Consider the following 24,986-nt stretch of genomic DNA (forward strand, 5'->3'; position numbering starts at 1 on the left):
ACACGATCGTACATAATTCATTTTGTATATATTATGCTTGTATCTTCGCTCTTCCCTCGCACTAAAAAGAACTAGAATAAACATGTCTGCGTTTCGCCTCTGTAACATTGTCTGTCTTGTGAACATGAAAATTCCTGTTGCCTTGGGCTTTTGTATATAAAGGAGTGTGTTGTATAATAAATTAACTCAGTTCCTTTCCAACTGCCTTTGAGTTCACAACCTTCTCTCGGCTGTCACATTGGTGACCCCGGAAGTCGACTCGCTCCCACCGCCTTCCATCCCCACCCCCCTCACCCCTCCATCATTGGTACTATGACGGACTCTACAGAAGTTGCGCTGCGGCTGCCCCAGTGAAACTTTCACCGTTCGCCAGCGGAGAGGCGTTTGTTTGGTTTCAGCGCGCAGAAGTTCAGTTTCGCATCAAGGGCATGACTCGCTCAACCACCAAAGCGGATTATGTTCTCGCGGCGATACCCGAGGACACCTTCCCGGAATTATCCGACTGGCTTTGTGAACAAGGAGACACCCCAATAGCGTATGACGCCCTCAAAACATACCTTCTGCAGCAGTACTCGCTGTCGCCAGCTGCCCGTATAGCAAAGCTTTTTCATCTCTCGCAAAAACCGTTGGGGGACCAAAAGGCTTCGCTTGCCCTCAGGGAAATGACCAGTATCGCTCGCCTTCAACCTGCCGCATACGGCTCTCCTCGTGAGGTGAACCTACTTCGTGCCCTTTGGATACGCCGTTTACCCGGACCTATATGCGCTGCCATACCCGATGTCGATAGTTTACCCATAAAGGACTTGATGATCAAAGCCGACGCCCTTATGGACAGCCACTTCAAGACCTCCATCAACTCTCCACCCCTGACGAAGAGGATGCCTATTCAATGTCAACCGAAGCTGACATGAATGCCGTAAGACATACACGCCTACCCCGTGACGTGCCGAAGCAGCGACAAAGCCGCCCACCACCCACCACTCGCTCGCGCCCCAACAAACGACTTCTACAGCCACTTACTACCTCCCATCCGCCGCAGTTTTGCTACTACCACTTCAGATTCGGGGCAACCGCGAAGAAATGTGCCGAGGATTGTCAGTGGCCAAAAAACGTGTAAGTAGGCCATCGCTCATGGCGGTGGCCTCCCGTGTTTCTAATCTTTTCTTTTTACATGATGCAAGAACGGGCGTGCGATTTTTGGTAGACACGGGTGCTTGTCGTTCTCTTTTGCCAAGGAAACTCTTCAAGACACGACTTAAGTCTGTCTACATCTGCCGACGTCCGCTTGGTAGCTGCCAACGGATCTGCGATACCCACCTACGGTTACGAGAACCTCACATTATCGTTCGGAAACGGAAGTTTCTCATTGCTGACGTCACATTGCCAATCCTCGGTGTGGATTTCCTCTCTCATTTCCACCTTCTGGTCGATGTCACCCACCGATGATTGGTCAAGGCAGACTCGTACTTGTCGACACCTCTTCAACCCGCCCCCTCTAACCTTGCTCTCCACATCAGCGCACCCACGGATGCCTACGCCCACCTCCTCACGTCGTACCCGCAAGTTTTCCGTCCAGAACTTCGCCAAACGCCCACGGTTCCTGCCAAGCATGGTATTTATCCCCATATCAAGATGACAGGACCCCCAGTCTTCGCAAAATTCAGACGTCTGGCACCGGAACGCTTGGCAGCCGCCAAACAGACGTTCGCCGAAATGGAGGAAATGAATTTTTAAATTTAAAATTAATTTTCGAACACTTACCTGTATAATTTAATTCAGCCGATCACATCTGTGTCGGCTCCAAACAGATATAACTAATTAGGTGACTAATTATCTTACCCTCATTGATTGTGACCAACCGACAATTGGACCAAAAAGTCTCATTAAGATTGAGTTAATAAAATTAAGGAAATCTCGATAAAGAATGAAACTAAAGCACAATACCTGCAGACTTTTTGGAACGAACGGTCGTCAAAATCTTTAGCCCTGACGGCTTTAACTGTTTAACAGGTAACTGCCTGTCAATTAGAAAATTGACAGTTGGTCACGTGGTCCTCTATCCCTCCCCCACCAATGGTGGGGGGGCATCCCTCCACCAACCGGTTATTGAGCCATTCTTCAAGAATATGTTGTCGTAAAGCTGCTTATGATAATGTGGGGAGGTGGGAAGGGTCTTCCATTAAGTTATACAGGTAAGTGTTCGAAAATTAATTTTAAATTTAAAAATTCATTTGTCTCACACTTAACCTGTATAACTTAATTCAGCCGATTACCAGCATTTATCCTGGTTGGAGGGCATAAGTAGAAATATAAACAGCTGATATAATTAAGTAATCTTTAAAGAATACAAACAGACCTGAGAGGACCTGAGAGTAGTTACCTTGACTGATATAGGACATCTCCATGTGTTGCAGTGAACTGGATCCCCAACAGTCAAGTTTAGTCATGGCTGGGTCAGTCTTAACGCCTAGTCGACTAACTACCCTATTCTAAACTAAGTTCCTAACCTTGTATCAACAACTTGCATACGTCGGTTAAGTCCGTTAGTTTAGTCATATGTCTCTGAAGTAAGGTAGGTGTAGGCCCCCGATGGGCCGTCACTACCTTACTTCCTCTCATGCATTTATACAACCTGCCTACGCGAGGTTTTCATTCGCACGGAGTGAGCCCTTATTCATATCCCATCTCATTCATGCCTTACATTCTTCCTTACATACACTAAGTATTTAGGGTAGAAGGCCAAGTAGATGTTAACCAACAATTTCTCCAGCTGCGACAATTGGACCGAGAGATCGTATGTTGTCATACACCAACTCCACGTCCTTAAGGTAGTGGGAAGCAAAAACTGTATTCCCTTTCCATAGAGCAGCATTCAGGACGGACTTCAATGAAGAGTTCTTCCAAAAAGAAAGAGACGTGGAATAACCCCTCAGACTGTGGGTACCTCTTCCCTTCTTGGACGCACAGCCTGATAAAGATTGGGGAGAAGCCTTTGCTATGAGTCTCCTGATAAAGAAAGAAACAGCATTTTTCGTCATGGCCTTCGACTGTAGTTTAGGGGAGACGAAGAGAGCCCGGGGTCTGTGAGGGATAGCCTTGGTTCTGGCTAGATAATAGCGTAGGGTTCTCACTGGGCAGTACAGTCTCTCCTCTTCCAGATGCCCAACAGTTTCACTTAAAGAGGAAAGAAGAAACTCTCTGGGAAGAGGGTTGGACTCTGATTCCGTCTTGGCTCTGAATTCTGGAAGGTACGTAAGGACCATGTCCTTTCCTCTTGTTCCTACAGAAGCAGAGATGGCTTGTATCTCTCCCAGTCTCTTGGCTGTAGCTAAAGTAACCAAGAAAAGTGCCTTGGTAGTCAAGTCTTGTAGAGAAGCTAACCTGAGAGGTTCAAAGGGAGCCCCAGCTAGAAGCTTGAGAACCACATTCAAGTCCCACATGGGAGGACTAATGGAAAACTTGGGAACCTCAATCTCAAAAGATCTGATCAGGTCAGAGAGAATAGGGTCCTCAAAAACCTCACCAAAAGACAGCCTAAACACAGAGGCTAGTGCCGACTTATAAGCTTTAACGGCCGACACTGAAAGCTTTCTCTCCTTCCGTAGATAAAGAAGGAAATCCGCAATCTTTGGAACTGTAGGTCTAGAAGAGGTGTGGCGGTTCCTCTTACACCAACCTCTATAAACTACCCACTTACGCTGGTAGTTCAAATTGGTAGAGTGTCTTCGTGCCTTGGTGAGCTGTTCAGCCACTGCTGAAGATACTCCACTCGCTCTAGCGATACGCTTGACAGTCTCCAGGCGGTTAGAAGTAACGAGGACGGTCGAAGGTGGAACCTGTGGAAGTGAGGTTGGCGTAAGAGGTCGTACCTGACAGGCAACCTCCTTGGAATGTCTATGGAAAGTTCTAGGAGTCTTGCAAACCATTCTTTCTGAGGCCAGAACGGGGCTACCAGGGTCATTGTGCACCTCTGTGATGACTGAAATTTGTGTAAGACCTGGTCTATCATCCCTAATGGTGGAAAGGCGTAAGTCTGAAGGTCCCTCCAGTCTTGAAGCATAGCGTCGACCCCTGCAGACTGAGGATCTGTCTGAGGGCTGAAATATGCTGGAAGACGGAAATTTAAAGCAGTTGCAAACAGGTCTATGTTTGCTGGCCAAAGGTGAACAAGGCGATCTACTACCTCCTGACAAAGAGTCCATTCGGAACCTAGCACCTGGTCCCCCCTGCTCAGAGCATCCGCAATGACATTCTTCTTTCCCGGAATGAATTGAGGTCGGAGAATAACGTTGTGATCCTCTGCCCACTGGAGGATCTCCTGAGCGAGAAGGTTGAGAGGTTGGGACTTTGTTCCTCCTTCCTTCTTCAAATAGGAGATCGCGGTGGAGTTGTCTGCATACACTGCGACTACTTCGGATGTACACAGAGGAGTGAAATGGAGAAGAGCCTCCCTGATTGCCTTGAGTTCTCTCCAGTTTATGGACCTGGAGATCTGGGAAGGAGTCCATAAATGAGCAATGCTCTCCTGCTCTAGAGAAGCTCCCCATCCTATGTCTGAAGCGTCTGTATGTAGAACAAGCGTAGGTTCGAGGACTTTGAGAGACAGTCCTGCATTCAAGTGTATCTCCTGGGACCACCAAAGAAGATCCTCCTGACTGCGTGCTGTCCACTGAATTTGTTTGGTGTTGTCCTGCCAGTCCCAATGTTGTCTCAATGTGAATTGAAGATCCCTCATACGGCGTCTTCCGTTGGGAACTAGTAACGTGAGAGAAGCAAGGTGGCCTAGAAGGCTCATCCATAGAGAAACTCTTGGGGTCGGAAGTAACAAGAACTCCTCTATAATTCTCCTGAGGTTGTCTTTCCTCTCTTGAGACGGGAAGACCCTTAAGAGAGGAGATACAATCTTCATTCCCAAATAAGTCGTCTGTTGAGATGGTGTGAGAGCAGACTTCTTGTAGTTTATCTTTATTCCAAGAGTCCTGCAAAGATCCAGGACCAATTCCTTCACACGAAGAGCTTCCTGAAGGGAAGGAGATAGGAAGAGCCAGTCGTCCAGATAGCGGCACATCCGAATACCCATCCGGTGGAATTTGGCTGCAACTGGGGCCATGATCCTGGTGAAGACCTGAGGAGCCGTTGCCAGTCCGAAGCAGAGACACTTGAACTGCCAAGTCTCCTCTCCCCAGCGGAAGCGCAGAAGATGGCGAGAGTCCTGATGAATTGGGACTTGGAGATAAGCATCCTGGAGGTCGATGGTAAAGAACCAGTCCTCTTCCCTTATAGCTAGAAGAACCGTCTTCGGAGTCTCCATCTTGAACTTCGTAATCTCTACGAAGGAGTTGAGGATAGAGAGATCGATGATGGGTCTCCACCCTCCTGAAGCTTTCGTCACCACAAACATGTGGCTGTGAAAACTCCAGGAGTTGGGCGGGGCTAGCTCTATGGCCCCTTTGTACTTCAGCTGAAGCATCTCCTCCCTGAGCGCTTGTTGCTTTACGGACCTGCCGGAGTAACTGATGGATGGTAGCGAATGACTGGTCAAGGGTGGTTGAGACTTGAGAGGTATCCTGTACCCCTCCCTTAGTACGATGGTCACCCAAGGGTCCGAATTCAGGGCCTCCCAAGCCTGCCAATGATGTTGTAAGCAGCAACCCACTTGTACGTGTTCGTGTGAAGGAACTGGCCCCTATTTCTGAAAACCCTTTGGGACAGGGTTCTGTGAGGACCTAAAGTCCTTCTTCTTGTCCTGTTTCCTGGCTTGGAAGTTTGATGAAGCAGCAACTGTGGACTTCTGCTTCTTCCCATATCTATTATCATTTCCTCGACCTCCTTGCTGAGGAATAGGGCGTTTACCCGAATCCCTTTGAGGGTAGGGCTGTTTCTGTTGCGGCTTAAATGAAAGTGATTTCTTTAACAAGTCATTTAACATATCTTCCTTCCGCATCTTGGAAGACAGTTGGGCCCGAGAGAGAACATCCTCCAGAATAGCAGGTTCAAAAAGGTGATGTCCAAACATCTGGGATTCCCTTAGTAGATCTTTATGACGTATGGAGAGAGAAGCAGGGGCCCTGCTGAGATAATGGTCCCTTCTTTTACCAGTCAGGTAAGCCTCGTGGAAAGTAGTCTCTTTCATCTGGTCCTCAAGGCAGCGCCCAATAGACCTGGCTATCTGGAGGTAGAGAGGTCGATGCGTTGTGAGGAAAGAAGGTTCCTTCAGAAAAGCTGTCAAAACATACCACAGCCAGGCCAGCATGTTCCCAATCTCCTGTATTCTTCTAGTGGAGGCTTCCAGTCTCTTGCACTCTTCTACAGAGATACCAACCAAGGCACGTTCGCCCTTCACTCGTGAGGGTAACACGTCCTCAAAGGAGGGGTTGAGAGGGGCGGGAGCTGGACCGTAAGACTCTTCTTCCAGCTGCAGGTATCTCTTGGTCTTGCCTAGAGCAATGGTGGGGTATGGAATGCGTCCGGCCTGACATCTTTCCTTTGCTCGTTTCCTGACTCCCTGGCGAGTTAATTCTAAGGGTTCTGATGGGGTCCATTTGGGTAATCTGTCAAACTTCTGCTTCTCCAGACCCTGAACAAAACGATTCAGGGGGGGCTTAGAGGAAGCAAGAACCTCCTTCACTTGACGAACACTCTCTGGGAAGGCATTCTCGGAAAGACTCATCAATTCCCTGAAGGAATTAGGGATCAAAGTTTCAAGAGCTGTGTCATCCATCTCGTCATCCTGAAGAATTCTAAATTTCTCCGCTGCTGCCCAAAGTCTCCTGGAGAATTCAGCATCTCCATCATTGGGTGAGGAACCTGTAGAAGGAGACCTGTGATCATGGCGGGTCCTTGGCTGAGAACGATGCGAAGATCTGGGGCTTCTGGTAGACGAAAGATGTCTACTCCTGGAAGGGGAATGGCTTGGGGAGAGACGTCTCCCAGTACTACTGGATAAGGACCGACGAGAATGTTTGGAAGGAGATCTATGGTGGGATCTAACAGATGAACGGCTAGGTCTCTGGTCCTTCCAATGAGACCTGGAATAAGGAGAAAGGTGGTCTGGGGAATGATGGGACCAACTCCGGTTGCTTCTCCTTGAAGACTGGCTTCTGGACCTTCGGTCAGAGGAAACACTGGAGTCCCTCAGGGACCTGAGGGATGAAAGTCCGGGTGTGCGGCTTGAAGAGTGACGAGATAGGTCTCTATGATAGGGTCTCGATGTGGATCTACCCTCAGGAGACATGCTTGAGTTGGACTGATGAGAGGTATGCCTCCTACTGCGAGACGAGCTTCTAGAAGAATATTTCCTGCGACTGGAACGCGGAGAAGACTTCACAGGGTCTGAAGGTTCATGGTCCTGCGAAGGCGCAGGGGAGCTCCCTCGTCGACAATTAGGAGAACGAAATCTTGACCTCCCTGGGTCTGAAGATAAAGGAGCTTGCGACGGTGTCGGGGTGCTCCCTCGCTGACGATGGGGAGAACGAAGTAGCGATGGGGTTTCTTCGTCCAAGTTGCTCATACACCCATCAGGGGTGATGGCGAACTGGACCTGCGACCTGCCCTGCTTTGGGGAGGGGATCACCTCACGGTGTCCGCTCGCCTCAGCGACTGGCGTACCAAGGGCAGGTGCAGAGCTGGAAGGCAATACAGGAACATTTAAAGCATTAAAGCAATTCACTAAAGAGGAAATGTCCTCACTCACCTTTGAGAACTTAGCCTCCCAAATAGCTTGCACTTTCTCAAGACAACTTATAAAAGCATTAGAACACTTGGCGGTAACCGTTGTAGCAGGAGAAACGGACCGGGCAACATCTACCGAGGAGCTAAAACTACTAACCCCTCCTACAGGGACATTGTCCTCCGGAGGATCTACCCCCTCCCCTAAGGCTGAACTAATCTCCTGGGAAGGAGAAGACCTAATCTCGTCCTCCGGTAGGCCACTCTTCGTGGTCTTACTCGACTTATAACTACTACGTTTCTTGGCTAAAGAATCCATATGCTTAACATATAACTTACGGTCTTCTTTAGACCAACCCTTACACTCGTTACAAGTAACATTAATGTCACACTTAATACCCCTACATGATTGACAAAGAGAATGAGTATCAAAGGCAAACTTTCTACTTATCCTAGTCGAACAATTAGTGCAGGAGCGTCGAGTCTCAGAGTCAGATGGCATATTCATAAATCACTAACACCATCAAAGGATCCAAAATCACTTGAAGACGACAAATCCAAGGTGTAGTCGTTAACAAAACCAAAAAGAATTCAATTATATCAGAGTGTTGGAGCGAAAGCACAAACGTGCTTCTGTGACAACAGATGAATAAAGAATGGCTCAATAACCGGTTGGTGGAGGGATGCCCCCCCACCATTGGTGGGGGAGGGATAGAGGACTACGTGACCAACTGTCAATTTTCTAATTGACAGGCAGTTACCTGTTAAACAGTTAAAGCCGTCAGGGCTAAAGATTTTGACGACCGTTCGTTCCAAAAAGTCTGCAGGTATTGTGCTTTAGTTTCATTCTTTATCGAGATTTCCTTAATTTTATTAACTCAATCTTAATGAGACTTTTTGGTCCAATTGTCGGTTGGTCACAATCAATGAGGGTAAGATAATTAGTCACCTAATTAGTTATATCTGTTTGGAGCCGACACAGATGTGATCGGCTGAATTAAGTTATACAGGTTAAGTGTGAGACAAATGGGCCTTTGCCAAAAGGCCTCCAGCCCATGGTCGTCACCCTTACACATCGTTCTGAAGAAAGACGGCTCCCTCCGTCCATGCGGGGATTACAGGCGCTTGAACATGCAAACAGAACTGGATCACTACCCCCTCACAAACATTGCCGACGTGACCTACCTGCACAAAGCAAAGGTTTTCTCTACGCTTGACCTCATGAAGGGGTATTATCAGGTGCCTATGAACCCAGAAGACAACCCCAAAACTACCATCATCACTCCGTTTGGTACGTACACCTTCAATTACTCCTGTTTTGGCCTTCGTAACGCTGGGGCCACGTTTCAACGTCTCATGGATGGCATCTTAGGGGACCTCCCTTTCTGTGTATGTTATGTGTACGACATACTTGTGTTCTCCTCCTCAAAAGAGGAATACCTCCGTCACCTGCGCATCGTGCTCGACTGCCTGCAACAAAACGGCCTTGTAGTCCGCTACGACAAGTGTACCTTTGGCCCCAACGAAGTGTTGTTCTTAGGACACCGCATCACTCCTGAAGGAGTCCATCCCCTCCCTGAGAAGGTAGCAGTCGTTCAGAACTTCCCCGCGCCCTCGACCATCAAAGCTCTGCAGGAATTATTGGGCATGATCAACTATTATCACCGTTTTCTGCCAACCATTGCCGCCACTCTTGCTCCCCTCTACGCCTCCCTCAAGGGCAAGCCAAAGGACCTGAAGTGGGGTCCCCTTTAAGAAGCAGCCTTCTGCAATGCAAAGAAGGCCCTATCAACTGCTGCGGCTCTCACTTTTCCTATCCCCCATGCCCCTCTCCATCTCTCCACCGATGCCAGCGACGTCGCTATTGGTGCAGTACTCGAGCAGGTGGTCAACGGCTCGCCCCGCCCATTGGCCTTCTTCAGCAGAAAACTGTCCAAGGCAGAATCAGGTTATTCTACCTTCAATCGAGAATTGCTGGCGGTGCACTTGGCTGTTCATCACTTTCGCCATTTCTTAGAAGGTACGCCCTTCGTCATTCGCACAGACCACATGCCTCTGGTGCACGCCTTTACTCGACAGTCTGATGCCTGGTCCGCCCGGCAACGCCGACATCTCTCCGCCGTGGCTGAATACAATTGCACCCTTCAATACGTCCCTGGGAAAATGAATCCCGTTGCCGAGTCAAGAAACACGTTGGCTGCCGTTCAACTGGGATTGGATTACAACGCCCTGGCTGAAGCCCAACGACAGGATCCAGAGTATCAAGCATGTAGGACATCCTGCACGTCCCTCCGTTGGGAAGACTCCAACACCACCCTCCTCTGTGATGTCAGTACTGGTAGACCGCGACCTTGGATTCCTGCTCCCATGCGCCGGCAGGTGTTTGATTTCATTCACGGCCTTTCACATCCCTCATGCCATTCTACTGCACAGCTGCTGAAGGCAAAGTTCATTTGGCACGGCATTTCTAAGGATGCTAAGGATTGGGTCCGCGCTTGTACTTCTTGCCAAACTTCCAAAGTACATCGACACACGGATTCCGGAGTGGGCACCTTTCCTCAACCTCAGCGTCGTTTCGCACACATTCACGTCGACGTTGTAAGCCCCCTACCCACATCACAAGGACATCGTTACCTGTTTACCGTCATCGACCGCTCCACTCGTTGGCCTGAAGCCATTCCCATGGAAACTGCAACGTTCGCATCATGTACATCTGCCTTACTCTCTGGATGGATTGCAAGATTTGGTATCCCTGAGCATATCACTTCTGACAGGGGAACCACTTTCACCTCTCAATTGTGGACATCATTAGCGAATCTCCTGGGCATCACCCTACATCAGACAACGGCCTACAACTCCGCTGCCAATGGAATGGTTGAACGTTTTCATCGCACCCTCAAAGCAGCTTTGATGTCCCGCTGCAAGGATTGCAACTGGTTTACTCAGCTTCCCTGGGTCCCCCTGGGACTAAGGACCACTCCTAAAGACGCCCTCAACGTCTCGGCAGCTGAAATGGTGTATGGCGACCGGTTGGTCGTCCCTGCCGAATTTTTTTCCCTCTAGAACCTCCTCCGACGATCTCCAGTGCATACATCACGTCGTGGGAAAATTTACTTCATGCCGCCAGACTTACAAGCCCCCAGCGAAGCATCACATACCAACAGACTTGCACTCTGCAACGCACGTCTTCCTGCGCAACGACACTAGCAAGCCAGCGCTAACGCCCCCTTACACGGGCCCTTTCCTTGTGATCCGCCGCAGTCCGAAAGCATTCCTACTAAACATTCGTGGCAAAGAAGACTGGGTCTCCATTGATCGTCTAAAACCTGCTTATCTTCTGCCAGATGACCCGCCTACAGTTCGCCTTTCCGGATCAGGGCGCCCTAATTAACATGTACAGTATGTCATTTTTAGGGGGGGAGCCATGTACCAACCGTGTGTCACACGATCGTACATAATTCATTTTGTACATATTATGCTTGTATCTTCACTCTTCCCTCGCACTAAAAAGAACCAGAATAAACATGTCTGTGTTTCGCCTCTGTAACATTGTCTGTCTTGTGAACATGAAAATTCCTGTTGCCTTGGGCTTTTGTATGGGATATATCACTGTAGTCAAATATACCTAGGAAGCTACCTTTGAAGGAACTTCCATCAGGACGACATGGCTACCTCACCCAAAAATAGATTTTTCGCTTCACTCAAAATCCGTTTATTTGCAACTTGGAGTCCTCATCCTTACCTGTGGAAATGGGAGTAAAGTTGTTTAATGTTTTTGAGGTTTTTTCCTTTCAATCCGTAAATGTCAATAAAGATTACTCCAGATAAAACTTTGAAAATAAGATAGGGCCATAATAGAATAGCGAACAAACAGTATTCTGTTCAACACCAGACGGGTCATGTAAATAATGACTGCTGCATATAAAACTTTCAAAATAAGACAGGACCCTGATAGAATAACAAACAGAGAGTAGCCGGTTTAACATCAGACGGTTCATAATAAAGACTACAGCAGTTAAAACTTTGAAAATAAACAGGGCCCAAATTGAATATCGAAGAGATAGTAACCTATTCAACATCGGACGGTTCATGTCAATAACAACTACTGCAGGTAAAACTTTGAAAATAAGACAGGGCCCAAATACAATAACGAACAGATAGTAGCCTGTCCAATATCACACAGTTCATGTCAATAATGACTACTGCACGTAAAACTTTTAAAATAAGACAGGGCCCAAATAGAATAAGGAACAGATAGTAGCATATCCAACATCTGACGGTTCATGTCAATGATGACTACTGCATGTAAATCCTTGAAAATAAGCCGGCCCAAATAGAACAACGAATAATAGTAGCCTGTTCAACATCAGACGGGTCATGTCAATAACGACTACTGCAGGAAAAACTTTGATAATAAGCGACCCAAATACAATAACGAAAAGATAGTAGCCTGTCCAGCATCTGACGGTTAATGTCAATAAAAACTACTGCAGGTAAAACTTTGAAAATAAGACAGGCCACAGATAGAATAATGAACACATAGTAGCCTGTCAACATCAGATGGATCACGTCAATAACAACCACTCCAGGTAAAACTTTTAAAATAAGATAGGGCACAAATAGAATAACGAACAGATAGTAGCCTGTTTAACATCAGACGGTTCATGTCAATAACGTCTACTGCAGGTAAAACATTTAAAATAAGACAGGGCCCAAATATAATAACGAACAGATAGTAGCCTGTCAAACATCAGAAGGTTCATGTCAATAAAGAGTACTGCAGGTAAAACTTTGAAAATTATACAGGGCCCAAAGAGAATAACAGAGTACCCTGTCCAACATCAGAGGGTTCGTGTCAATAACTACTACAGATAAAACTTTGAAAATAAGATAAAACCCAAATACAATAACAAACAGTAGCATATTCAACATCAGATGGCTTATGTCAATAATGACTACTGCTGGTAAAACTTTGAAAATAAGACAGGGCCCAAATAGAATGACGAACAGATAGCAGCCTGTTCAACATCAGACGATTTCACCCCAAATAAAAACATCTACATGATAATCAACTAATTTGACCTGCAATATACTGATAATGTTGCCATTTTGGCCCATATCCAAGAAACAATGCAAAATCTCCTTGACGTCATATCTTCAATATAAAAGGCATCTGACATACTTATGAATATAAAGAAAGCAGAAGTCATACTACAATAAACTAAACTCAACCAAATCAGAATGTGCCTGTCTTGCCTGTTAATGATACAGAAATGTTGGTGGTGCTATTTTTTATATATTTTGGTTACATTGTTTTATCCACAATGGTGTGCTGGAGAAAATAAACAGGGCTTCATTGTTCCTGGCTGGCTGTGCACCAGAGTTGTCCAGAGCAACCACTAATGACAGACCGCTCAAATCCAAGTATATAAAGCAGTATGCATTCAAAATCTCATATATGGTGCAGAGAAAAGGGATTCTAAATAAAAGCTATCTTAAGAAACTGGAACATTTTCACTTTCCTGTTTGTATAAAATCATTGGCCTTACCTGAAAAGATTGGATTCCACACAAGAGAGATTCTGGACAAACAGGATGAAAAAAACATAAAAACCATGCTCACCAAACTCCAACTGTACTGGCTTGGTCACAAGATCCATTCGTTTGACGAGTGGCTATCAGTACAACTTTTATAATGATAACTAAGAAACGGGCACCGAAAATCTAGCAGACCTCAATATAAATACAAAGACCAAACAAACTCAACCTTAGAGAAATGAAAAATTCCAATATCTAATTTAGATACCCTGGCTAGTAAGTATATGGTCAAAGAAGGAGTATTAACAATGGGGTCACTACCATAGAGGGAAATTGCATTGCACATTTCACTTTAAAAAGGCCACAGGTATACACCAGATAAGAGGTCAAGTGGTCCCAAATCATCATCTGTCGTACCAAACATGTGGCAAGGTATGAAAGTCCAGGATTGGCCAGATGAACAATAGGTATGGATTGAAACTGCAGGAGCAGTAGCACCCCATCTAAGAACTCTATCATACTACTCTCATCATCTACTGAGGAACTATGAATGTAGTCATTGGCCGCATTATACTGCTATTAGATTAGACTGGCATATGGCGCCATAATTGACACCAGTCACTTTTCCTGCATTCTAAGGATGTAAGCGGAGAGATTCTGCCTCCTTTACTGTCTTTACTTCCTGCTTCTTCTCCTGTATGTGCAAGGCCACTAGAATGTTGCTCTTTCTGACAGTGGTTATGAATTGCATCCTCCTTATGTAAGCAATAGGGACATTAGGAAAGACATTCTGTAACCATGCATATCTAGTTCTGACGGCATTTATCGAACAGTATTAAAATAAGTATACCAGATTCCACCTCCTCAGGGGGCACTAGGTTGTATTGCAGAAATAATTTATATATTCAAAAGCTCCTATCATAAATTATGAACTCGATGGTATCTTCTGGGCAGGTGAAAGATACGTTATTGGAGAGGATATTTTTATAATCTCCATCTCCTCAGCATTTTCCATGTCATTCCTTATCAAAAAAGCACTTTGATGATGCAGCTGATTTTCTTTTAGTTGGTTCTTCAGTCATGGTGCTATTTGTCCATCATGGTTCAGATTCATCTCTAAACCTGGCGATTGAAAAAAAAATCCCCAATGGTTTTTCAAGAGATTTATGAGGATCCTCTAGAGGAAAATGTCATAATTGTCCTTCTATATCCTTCTGGACACTCCCTGAAGTCACTGAGTCAAAAGACCTGGATTTTGGGTTATATGTAGAACTGTGAGGCAACATATTGAGCTCTACTTCACTTAGGTGTCAAGATATGTGAAGGTGCCTTTATGACTATTTTCACTGTTTAATTAGGGACTAGGCATTCTTCAAAAATCTTCCCTAAGGCCTTCAGGCTTTGTTTCATCTCTTCCAATGCAGCGGTGTTATTCATTTGGTCATGGTATGCTCAGAGTGGGAAATCTTGCTATTAATAGGCCTTACTGTTAGTCCATGTAGGAATTAGATAAAGGAACCTCAAAGAAAATAAAATCCCTACAGTAATTGTCCCATCTTTGTACAAGCTTCTAGCAGGGTCCTCTTCAAGGATGCTAAGGTTAGATGTGTTGTCCATCCTACATACCTAATCTAAGATAATCCAAATCATGTAATCCACATGCATAATGGTGAAAGTCAGCAGCATCAAGGGAGGATAAACTTGGCCCTTTTTCGTATGGGTTTCTAGCACGGTCTTCTTCAAAAAGGCTAAATTTAGATGTGTTATCCATCCTACATACCTAATTTAGGATAAAACCAACCATCTAATCCAGAAGCATAATAGTGAAAGTCAACATCCAGTTAGGATAAACTTGGCCGTTCTTTGTACGGGTTTCTAGCTGGGTCTTCTTCAAAAAGGTTAGATGTGTTGTCCCTCCTACATACTTAAATCTAGGATAATCCCAATCATCTTATCCAGAGGCAAAATGGTGAAAGTCAGCATCCAGGGAGGACACACTTGGCCCTTCTCCGTACGGGTTTCTAGCAGGGGCTTCTACAAGGATGCTAAGGATAGATGTTGCCCATCCTACATACTTAATCTAGGATAATCCCAATCATCTAATCCACAAGCATAATGAGAAAGTCAGCACCCAGGGCGGACAAACTTGGCCCTTATTTGTATGGGTATCTAGCAGGGTCTTCTTCGAAGATGCTAAGGTTAGATGTGTTGTCCATCCTACATACCTAATCTAGGATAATACCAATCATCTAATCTAAAGGTACAATGGTGGAAGTCTCAGCATTGAAGGAGGATAAAATACTGATGCACGAGTTCAGGTGATGATTGGAAACTAACACTTTGGTCAACTTTTTGGTAAGACAGTAAGTTAGAGTTTAAATTTGACTGACAAGTAAATTAAAATGGTTGCTAGGCTTGTGGGTCAATACACCAAAACTCAAAGTCTTCTAAGATAAGGGCATGTAAGTATAGGGGCGTCACTTACGAGCATGGACACTCCATTTCCCACTGTTGATATTCTGATAGGAAATCAAAGGGTTTCATTGTTTTGTGAAAGACTTGCATCTCGTTAGATTAAATTGTACAAAATTTCAGAAAATACCTACATTTGCAAAAAGAACCATATGCAAAGACAACTTGGGCCCTAAAAAAATACGAATTATCTGTAGAAGAAATTGAATTAATGACTTGACTAAAATTTAGATAGTTACTTGCCAATAATAGAGATATATCCTTGAAATGATTACACCTTCAGATACCTGAAGATGAAAGACAACAACAAAGAGAAGACCCCTAAGAAAATTTTATAATCCCATAAACATTACCAAAAAAAAAATGGAAGCCCTCCATAACATGGGACCCAACAATCTAGTCATATGTAGAATCAAGATACTCTATAAGCACCTCACAGTCAAAATCTTTCTTGAGCTGATCCACTTCATTAGAGACAAACTTGAATAACTTCCAACAGTCCTCGCTTCTTGTACAATAATTTACTGATCAGAGTGACAAATGCAAAAGAAGAGGCATGCAATAAGGTAACTGAATACAAAACTGTGGGTTGACCACGCTCCATGCAGACCAAGGTTTTGGACAAGGTCTCATCCTCACTGAAGAATACTTCCAGAATCTGGGCTGAATATAGGTTAAAAACCTTAATTAAGGATATACACCGAGCTATCAACAGGACCAGAGAGAGCTCACGATTACTCACGCATGATTAAACTAACCCTCAAACATAGGAAAATGAAAGCATTACACTCTCAAAGAAAGGACATATTAGAAGTCACATATGCCTTAACCGATTAAAATCTAGGACAAGGGTTAACATATTAATAACAAACCCACTTTTTGCTTACAAATGGACCTCATTACATCTTCTATTTTTATACAAATAATGCCCACATACAACTGACAAAAGAGGCAGGGACATGATTCAGATCATGAATAAGTTCCCTCCTTTTCTTGCCTCCTAACCAGCCAAGTAGGCAGACTCTACAGGATCTCTCTTCCAATTAGACTAGCCCCATGATACAAGTTAATCTCCCCTTAAAAGTGCGTGCGTGTCAAACGTGTATATATATATATATATATATATATATATATATATATATATATATATATATATATATATATATGTGTGTGTGTGTGTGTGTGTGTGTGTGTGTAAATTCCAAATAGCTATAGTTTGCGCATACTTAAGTAGTTCAGCTTCATTCGCGCTGATAGATTTTAACATTTGTAGGTCTATAACAAAATTCCTTCCACAACATAAGACCATAAATCATAATTTAGACACATTAAGGAAAGCACGTGTCAAAACAGGAGGGAGACAATTGTTTTGTATTGCTCAAATTTCCCAAGTTCTGGCAAGTCACTGGGCTGTTGCTACTTACTGTGAAACCGGAACTTTGTTTTGTTTTACTTTTATCATTCATATTAGTAAGGTCGCGAACTTATACATTAAATTCTTTCTTTAACCAACAAATAAAAAATATAAATTTCATTAGCAATCGTCCCACCCCCTCAACTAAATACATAAAAGTTAAAGATTACCGTTTAATGTAGAAAGAAACCGTTGAAGGATCTCAGTGGTGATGGCGCTTAAGAAGAACGGTGGAAGAGTGTACAACGGCCTATGTAACATATTACTACCTGGTTGATCAACCACAAGTATCGAACCAAATACACGATTACATCTGAAAAGAAATATAAATTATTATTTCATCTTGGAATTTCTCGGAAGAAAAAATTGCAATATTTACAGCATTATTAAAACTTCCATATGTCTTTCCCATCTTCGCAAAATGTTTCCTAGTCTAATAAGGAAATTAAGGTTTCCAGAAATTTCCCTGAAAGGCAGCATAACCCACGAACGGCGGCACGTATCTAAATAAAAAATGTGTTCTACTACTTACTAGTAGTAAAATGTGATCGTCGATTCCATCGATGCTTTAAATTTCAAATCACGCGGGTAAAAACAGAAAGTGTTGGAGGCGGGGTTTCATGATGTCATAGGGTTAACAAACCATTCAGAAGACAGATAAGGAGTGTTACCACAGTGTATCTAATTTTTGAAATGAGGTAATAATGCGCTTGAGCAACTTTTGGTCAGTTTCCGTGATTTTTTTCCTTTGCATGACGGCGGCCGTGAAATTGAGTTTTCTATGTGATTTGTTGATATCATCATATAATAATGACGAATGAAAGAAGTTATAGTGATTGGTCACTTAGTGATAATGATTATGACGTAAGTCAGGGTTCTGATAGTGATAGCGTAAGTGAGAAATGTGATGTTGAAAGTGACAGTGATACTGTTATCGAAGATAATGACCAAGTGTGTGTGGACACGAGCCTACCCGCCGGGAGACATTGTGGTTACAGTACAAAATTAGTTTTTACAGAAAGCCATACACGATCAATTACTGAGCCTCAAAGAAATTCCCAGCCCATGAGCCTATTCAATACCTTTATTTGTTATGACTGACAATGTCGTTGATAATACTGTAAAACAAACATAATGTAGCTGATGTACCCCCAACCAAAATTGACTGCATTGCTTCCCATAAGCGCAGCTGATTTCGCTGCTGGGACCCTGCGAGTTTGTGACCGAGTACAAAATAACAAAATATTTAGGATTGATTTTGTTGATGGGACTTATTTGTGGAAAGGAAGAGAGAAATGGTCTGCCCGTCGGGAAACCCGTATACATTTTTTTCCGAGACTGTCAGCGCGATGATTTTCTCCTTATCACTAGTAGATTTTTTTTCCATGTTAGTGACAGCTCAAAAGTAAAACCTCGAAGTGATCCATGGTATAAAATATACCATGAAATATATTTTTTATTCTTGTACTAGTTGATTGAAGAGAGACTACAAGACTAATGAGACCATGTCTATTGATGAAAGTACGATTGGCATGCAAAACCAATTTCGAGAATATTCAGAATATGACGGATAACGCCACAGTACACGCGAAATTGAGAAATGTGAGCTATGGGAAACAGATACTGGTCGTGTTTTTTCATATAGACTTGTACTCAGGCAGGGAATTCTATGCTGCCGGTTCAGAAAAGTTATGAATATCATGGAAAAGGGGTGGCTTTTGAATAAGGGTTATCATTTGGTATCAATTTTTACACAAAGGTGCCATTAGCCGCAGCATTCCTTAAGCACAAAACAACACTGACAGGCACTATTCGTAGAAACTAGAAGGGACTGCCACAAATTTTTGAGAGAAAAAATGAAAAGTTGTGGAGCCTTTCTAGGTGAAAAAAGGTCAGCGTTATCTGTGTGGGTTCAAAGGAAAAGTTATTCGGAAAGCCTGTGTATTTCCTGTCCTCTTATGCTCATGCAGAACACAACTTTGCAAAAATACACAGGATGTTGCAAAGTCGAAAGTTATAAATGACTATAACATCGGTATGGGAGGAGTAGATCTCATTGTCAAAAATCTAAACCAGTGTGCTACGCAATGACCATCAGGACGGTATTGGGGAAAAAAAAAAAGTCTTCACCAATTTGCTAGATATCGCTGTTGTAAATGTAGATATAAACTATCGGCAAAATACTCACTCTCAGGTGAAACATCTGCGCCTGGTGGTTGCCGTCAATCAAGGCTCTTAAAACTGATACTACGAGCAGTTTGCCCAAAGCGGTCAGACCACTGGTGACCAGGATGCAATGTTGGCCTTCGTGAGCGATGCTGGCAACAGGGCGTCCAAAACGGAACTCTGAAGAGTAGAGAATGAAAACATGTACAAAGTGCATATATGTAAATAAGGTTAGTTAAAGTTCTGTTTACTTTTAATTGGGTACTTGTTGATAACGCTGTAACAATTAATTGAGAGAGGACGATTCTCTTGAAACTGTGAGATGGTTTCGTTAAATGTCAAGCACCCTTTGAGCTACTGTTATATATGCCTGAATTTTTTCTCCAATTCCTACGATAAATTTAGCTCTTGTTAATTCATGAAATGGTGGAAAAGTACGACCTGTACAGGTGTTTCGTCGACGAAAAGTTGAAAATGAACCATATATTCTCTGCAAAATAAAGAATAAAAATAAAAAATTACAGTAATAATCCTCATTTTCTGTCGATTCCATTGGTATATACAACATTCTATTGTTATGGAAATAATCTGATAAGCAATTTCCAAAGATATTTTCAAAAATCGGGAAATAAGAGTGGCATTTTGACAGAGTACACACAAACATTCGTGGGTTAACAACGCGCACAGCATAATCATAAGTTCTGTATTGCTTTATTTATTGATATATTTTGCATCATCACTAAACGAACTCAAAACACGACTCATTAAAAATTTGATGATAATTTTATTTTAAATTAAAGTCGTCAAACTTAACGAGATTATTTTTCTTAAAATCATACTCTGTAATGTTATCAAAATTTATTCTTCGATAAAAATTTAGTATAAAACAAAGTAATGAATTACAGTACATAGCTTACTTTAACTATGTTTCAAGAATGTTTTCTTAATATTTTGATACATGTTTTAACAGTTGATTCGATTTCTGGACCAAATTATATATATATATATATATATATATATATATATATATATATATATATATATATATATATATATATATATATATATATATATATATCTTTTTAAATTTAAATATGAAATGAATGTGTTCAATGCTACGTTGCCAATTAGTGGCAAAAGATTGAAAGTCCAAAACACCAATTTTGCCGCTTGTAGATCCGTATTTCCTCCTACTTCCGATGTAGCCTCCCCCCCCCCCCCCCTCACATAGACACACATGCTTTTTGCTACAAAATTCCTTTCAAATAATTAATATAGAAATCAGGATGTTATCATCTTGTTTTAAAAGTATTTGCACTGTAATATATTCTAAACTCTATGACAAATATTTCTAAAATGAGAAACGTAGAAAAATATAACCTTCAATTTCCAATGCTCTCTCTCTCTCTCTCTCTCTCTCTCTCTCTCTCTCTCTCTCTCTCTCTCTCTCTCTCTCTGAGAGAGAGAGAGAGAGAGAGAGAGAGAGAGAGAGAGAGACTGAGGCTTTCGATCTTCTAACCACATGAGAAAGTCGATATAAATTTCCTCTAAAATCTAGCGAGACTGTTGGCCTAAGATGTGAATAATGTGCCTACAGTAGTTGTTACTTAGCCGTTATGGGATGCAGTTGAGGAAAATGAAGAGAGAATACCAAGGTACATGACAATTTGTTGAACGTTGTTGGGTACACCTGAGAGAGAGAGAGAGAGAGAGAGAGAGAGAGAGAGAGAGAGAGATAATAAATTTACTAATATAACACCTGATGTATATGAGTTTAACAATACAACAATGACTTTATTATTAATAACTAAGGATGAACATTATGAAAATCAGAGTGACTTTTAATTTTGAACAAAATAAGGTTAATACACCTATTATAATGATTTTACATGGATGGGTTAGTAAATATTTTCCAAGACAGTGTCGTAGGTCCAGGTTACGGAACAGGAAGGGAAGAGGAATTTGCCACCTTCGGTAAGGACTTGGCAACCCAGGGTTTAGGTTAGGTAGGTGTCGTTAGTTACTATGCATACCTGTATTTTCCCCCTGTGATAAGCAACACGGCTATGTCCTGTATAAATCACAAGAGGGCAAGAGAACGGAAAATATATAAGGATGAGGATAAGCACATGGAAAAAAAATCCAGCTACTTTTCTGGGAGAGGGGAACAACCCAGGCTACTTTGCCTCGGGGAACTTCAGTCAGGGAGGAAAATCAACTTAACCCCTGCGAGATTAAACCATCTCTCTCTCTCTCTCTCTCTCTCTCTCTCTCTCTCTCTCTCTCTCTCTCTCTCTCTCAGGAGAGCTCTTTACACTTGTAGTTCCTCAGTTTCCCATGTCGTATTGGTAGGAAACTATGATCACAGCTCAGGAGATCAGTGTTCGATCCGCAAACAGCACCAGCACGGACGATGAGACGCTTATCCTAGACTGATCCTAGAGACCTAGAACCTATCGTCAGCGCTGACTATTAGAATAGAAAAATGTCATCGAGCGTTGCAGAGAGAGAGAGAGAGAGAGAGAGAGAGAGAGAGAGAGAGAGTCTCCTTACCACACCGGGATTATAAAGTGTTTCCTTCTTAGGGGTTCGTTTCCTTAAACTTAACTTTTAACGAACACCTTATAATCGGTATCTGTTGATACCATCACCCATGAGGGTATTGGGAGTTTAAGAAATTAAGATGACATACGGTCCCATTCGTTCAACGCCTTTAACACTTTTTTTTTTTTTTTAGAAACTAGTGATAGATAGTCGCTGAATACGTTTTAAAAAGGCAGTAAACGTAATATTATTAATTGCATAAGACGCTTTTAAATCAGAATGTTGTGCGTTCTCGTCGGTTTTGTGTTGATTTAATTATGAATAGAATCTCTTACCTAACCGGCTATTCGCGGTATTATCATTACAAGCTAAGAAGCTACAACCTTAGTTAAAAAAAAAAAAAAAAACAGGATGTTATACTCCCTACATGGGCTCCAAGAGGTTAAATAGCCCAGTGAGGAAAGATAACAACGAATTAAATAAACTACAATAGAAGTAATACACGATCAAAACAAAATATTTTAAGAACAGCAACATTAAATTGTATCTTTTAAATATAAGCTAAGCATTAAGGGAATTCCTTATATAGAGACATATACAATATCAATATCCTGTATATTGGCAATCAGGTTCGAAATGTATTAGATATATATTTTATAATCTGACCTATAAATAGACTACCCATGCTCAGCTGCTGGTTGACACTCGGTACCAACAGAAATGCCATCACTCTTGGCGATAACTTGATAAAATTTTTGGCGGGAAAATGCAAAACGCTGCCGATAAATTTAGCCAGGGTGGCAATAGCTAAGTATTCTACAATTACCGAAGGATTATAATTAATTGCCCTTATATAAGCAAGGAAAACGTTGTCTTCATTAAATAAGCGAAACAAAGACCGAACCAAATTTAAAGTAAGCAGGTATACGAGTGACATCGTCTTGAAGCTACAAATCCAGTATATATGCTTATAGATAGCAATATTGAGTAATTATCTGAATCTTATACGAACCATGGAAAGAGAGAGAGAGAGAGAGAGAGAGAGAGAGAGAGACTTGGGGCATATTTAAGAACACTGGTCACCACCGAGTAGACAAACTTCAGAGTGTAAATTTTCCCCAAGGACCTAATAATTTACGTAAAACCAAACTATAATACGGTCAAAGCAACTTACATTATAGCGATGTGTAAAAAATAAAGGCCTAGCCATAATACGCTTATCGAGAATGTCCCGATACCATAGCGGAGACTGGACTAGGCCTAGGCTCACACGTACGCTTAATGTGGGTTATTTCCGAGGACATGGAAGTTGTTTATTACGTAGAAGGAAATTGGTTGTCATTTAATTTCATAAAATTTTTTGGATGCAAAGCAATTTTGGTTAAGATAAAAGTGAAAAGGATGACACATACCATAAATACATCAGGAAAGACGTGATGTGGAAGGTGATGTAAGCGCCAAGACCCCGATGACGGTTCACAGATGACTGAAATGATCCCGTTAAAAGTTTTAACTGACTTCCATGAAACTGTTGCAAATTGAAATAGCTTCAAATGACGACGTCACCATAGCGACCATGGTCTGCCCTTGACATAGAGACACCCTTTCCAAACCAGCGAAAACGGATCGTCGGGTGACGTGACCTCTTCTCCGACATGATGGTGCACTAAATGATAATGCGCATGCGCATTAAAGGCTATCAACCTCGCACGCCTTCAAGAGCCCGTGGCTTGCACCTTCTGTGCAAATCGATCTAAAATGAACGAACGATCTAGCAGACGATTATCGAGATTACATAATCAGAAATAAATGTTAGTCCTCTTGATTTATTAGATAAATAGTTAAAGCTGTCGTGCAAACCTTTGCCGCCGTCGTCGTCTATCAGATAGAATTGTCCGATTAAGACGAATCGACGAAAGAAGTGTAATACTGGTTTTAATTAGCCAGGCTCATGACTTAAACAATAAAATCAGCTACTTGACTCTCGGGTTTTCTTAAATACTGCTAGATTTTCCGTCATTTTCTCAATCAAGTGTGTTTGTTTACCGTTTATTAGAGATTTCTTGTTGCTGACATTTTCATATACATTTATTCAATACAGCGTCAGGACATTACCACTATTGTATCCCTAAGGTACCATTCGCCCATTCAAAGGGAATAAGGGAGTACACACATTTAGACGCATACACAACAAGCGAGGGATTATAACCACACAAGCGCGCGCGTGTGAACGAACACACACACGTGCATATATATATATATATATATATATATATATATATATATATATATATATATATATATATATATATATATTATATATATGCCTATCTATCTATCTATCTATATAATATATATATATATATATATATATATATATGCCTATCTATCTATCTATCTATATAATATATATATATATATATATATATATATATATATATATATATATATATATAATATATATATATATATATATATCAATCATCTTTCCCATAGCTAAATCTTACCAAAATGTTCCCTAGTCTCGCATGGAATCTCAAGTTTTAAAGTTCCATGCAGAGCAGTTCAATGAAGTGTTCAGTTAATCGAATGGTTTGTAATTCTTTATTTATTTTTCGATTAAAAATATAAAACGTAGCTTACTAAACGAAGTTTCAAGTAAGGTTTCTTAATATTTTGACAAACTTTTTAACTGTAAATTCGAATTCTGTGGACCACATTTAGTCATATTTTGCAATACATGTTTTACTTTCAAATATGATATAAATGCGTCCAATGCCATGTTGCCAGTTAGTGACAAAAGATTGATATTCCAAAGCATTAATTTGGTGGTGGTAGATCCGTATAAGCTAAAGCCACTCATACACAGACGCACACAAAGATGCTATAAGCCCAAGAGCTCCAATAGGGAAAAATAGCCCAGTGATAAAAGGAAATCAGAAAATATATACATGATATGAGATATAATGAACAATTAAAACAAAAATATTTTGAAAACAGGAACACCATCAAACAAAACAGATATTTCATATATAAACTATAAAAAGACTTAAGTCTGCTGGTTCAACATAAAAACATATAAATCAGTATGTTATATTCTTGTTTTAAAATTAGTCGTACTGTAATATACTTCAAAGTCTATGACGACAAATATTTTCAAAACTATGAACGGCAATTTAAATTTC

Source organism: Palaemon carinicauda, chromosome 38 (genome assembly GCF_036898095.1).
Source record: "Palaemon carinicauda isolate YSFRI2023 chromosome 38, ASM3689809v2, whole genome shotgun sequence".
Taxonomy (NCBI): domain Eukaryota; kingdom Metazoa; phylum Arthropoda; class Malacostraca; order Decapoda; family Palaemonidae; genus Palaemon; species Palaemon carinicauda.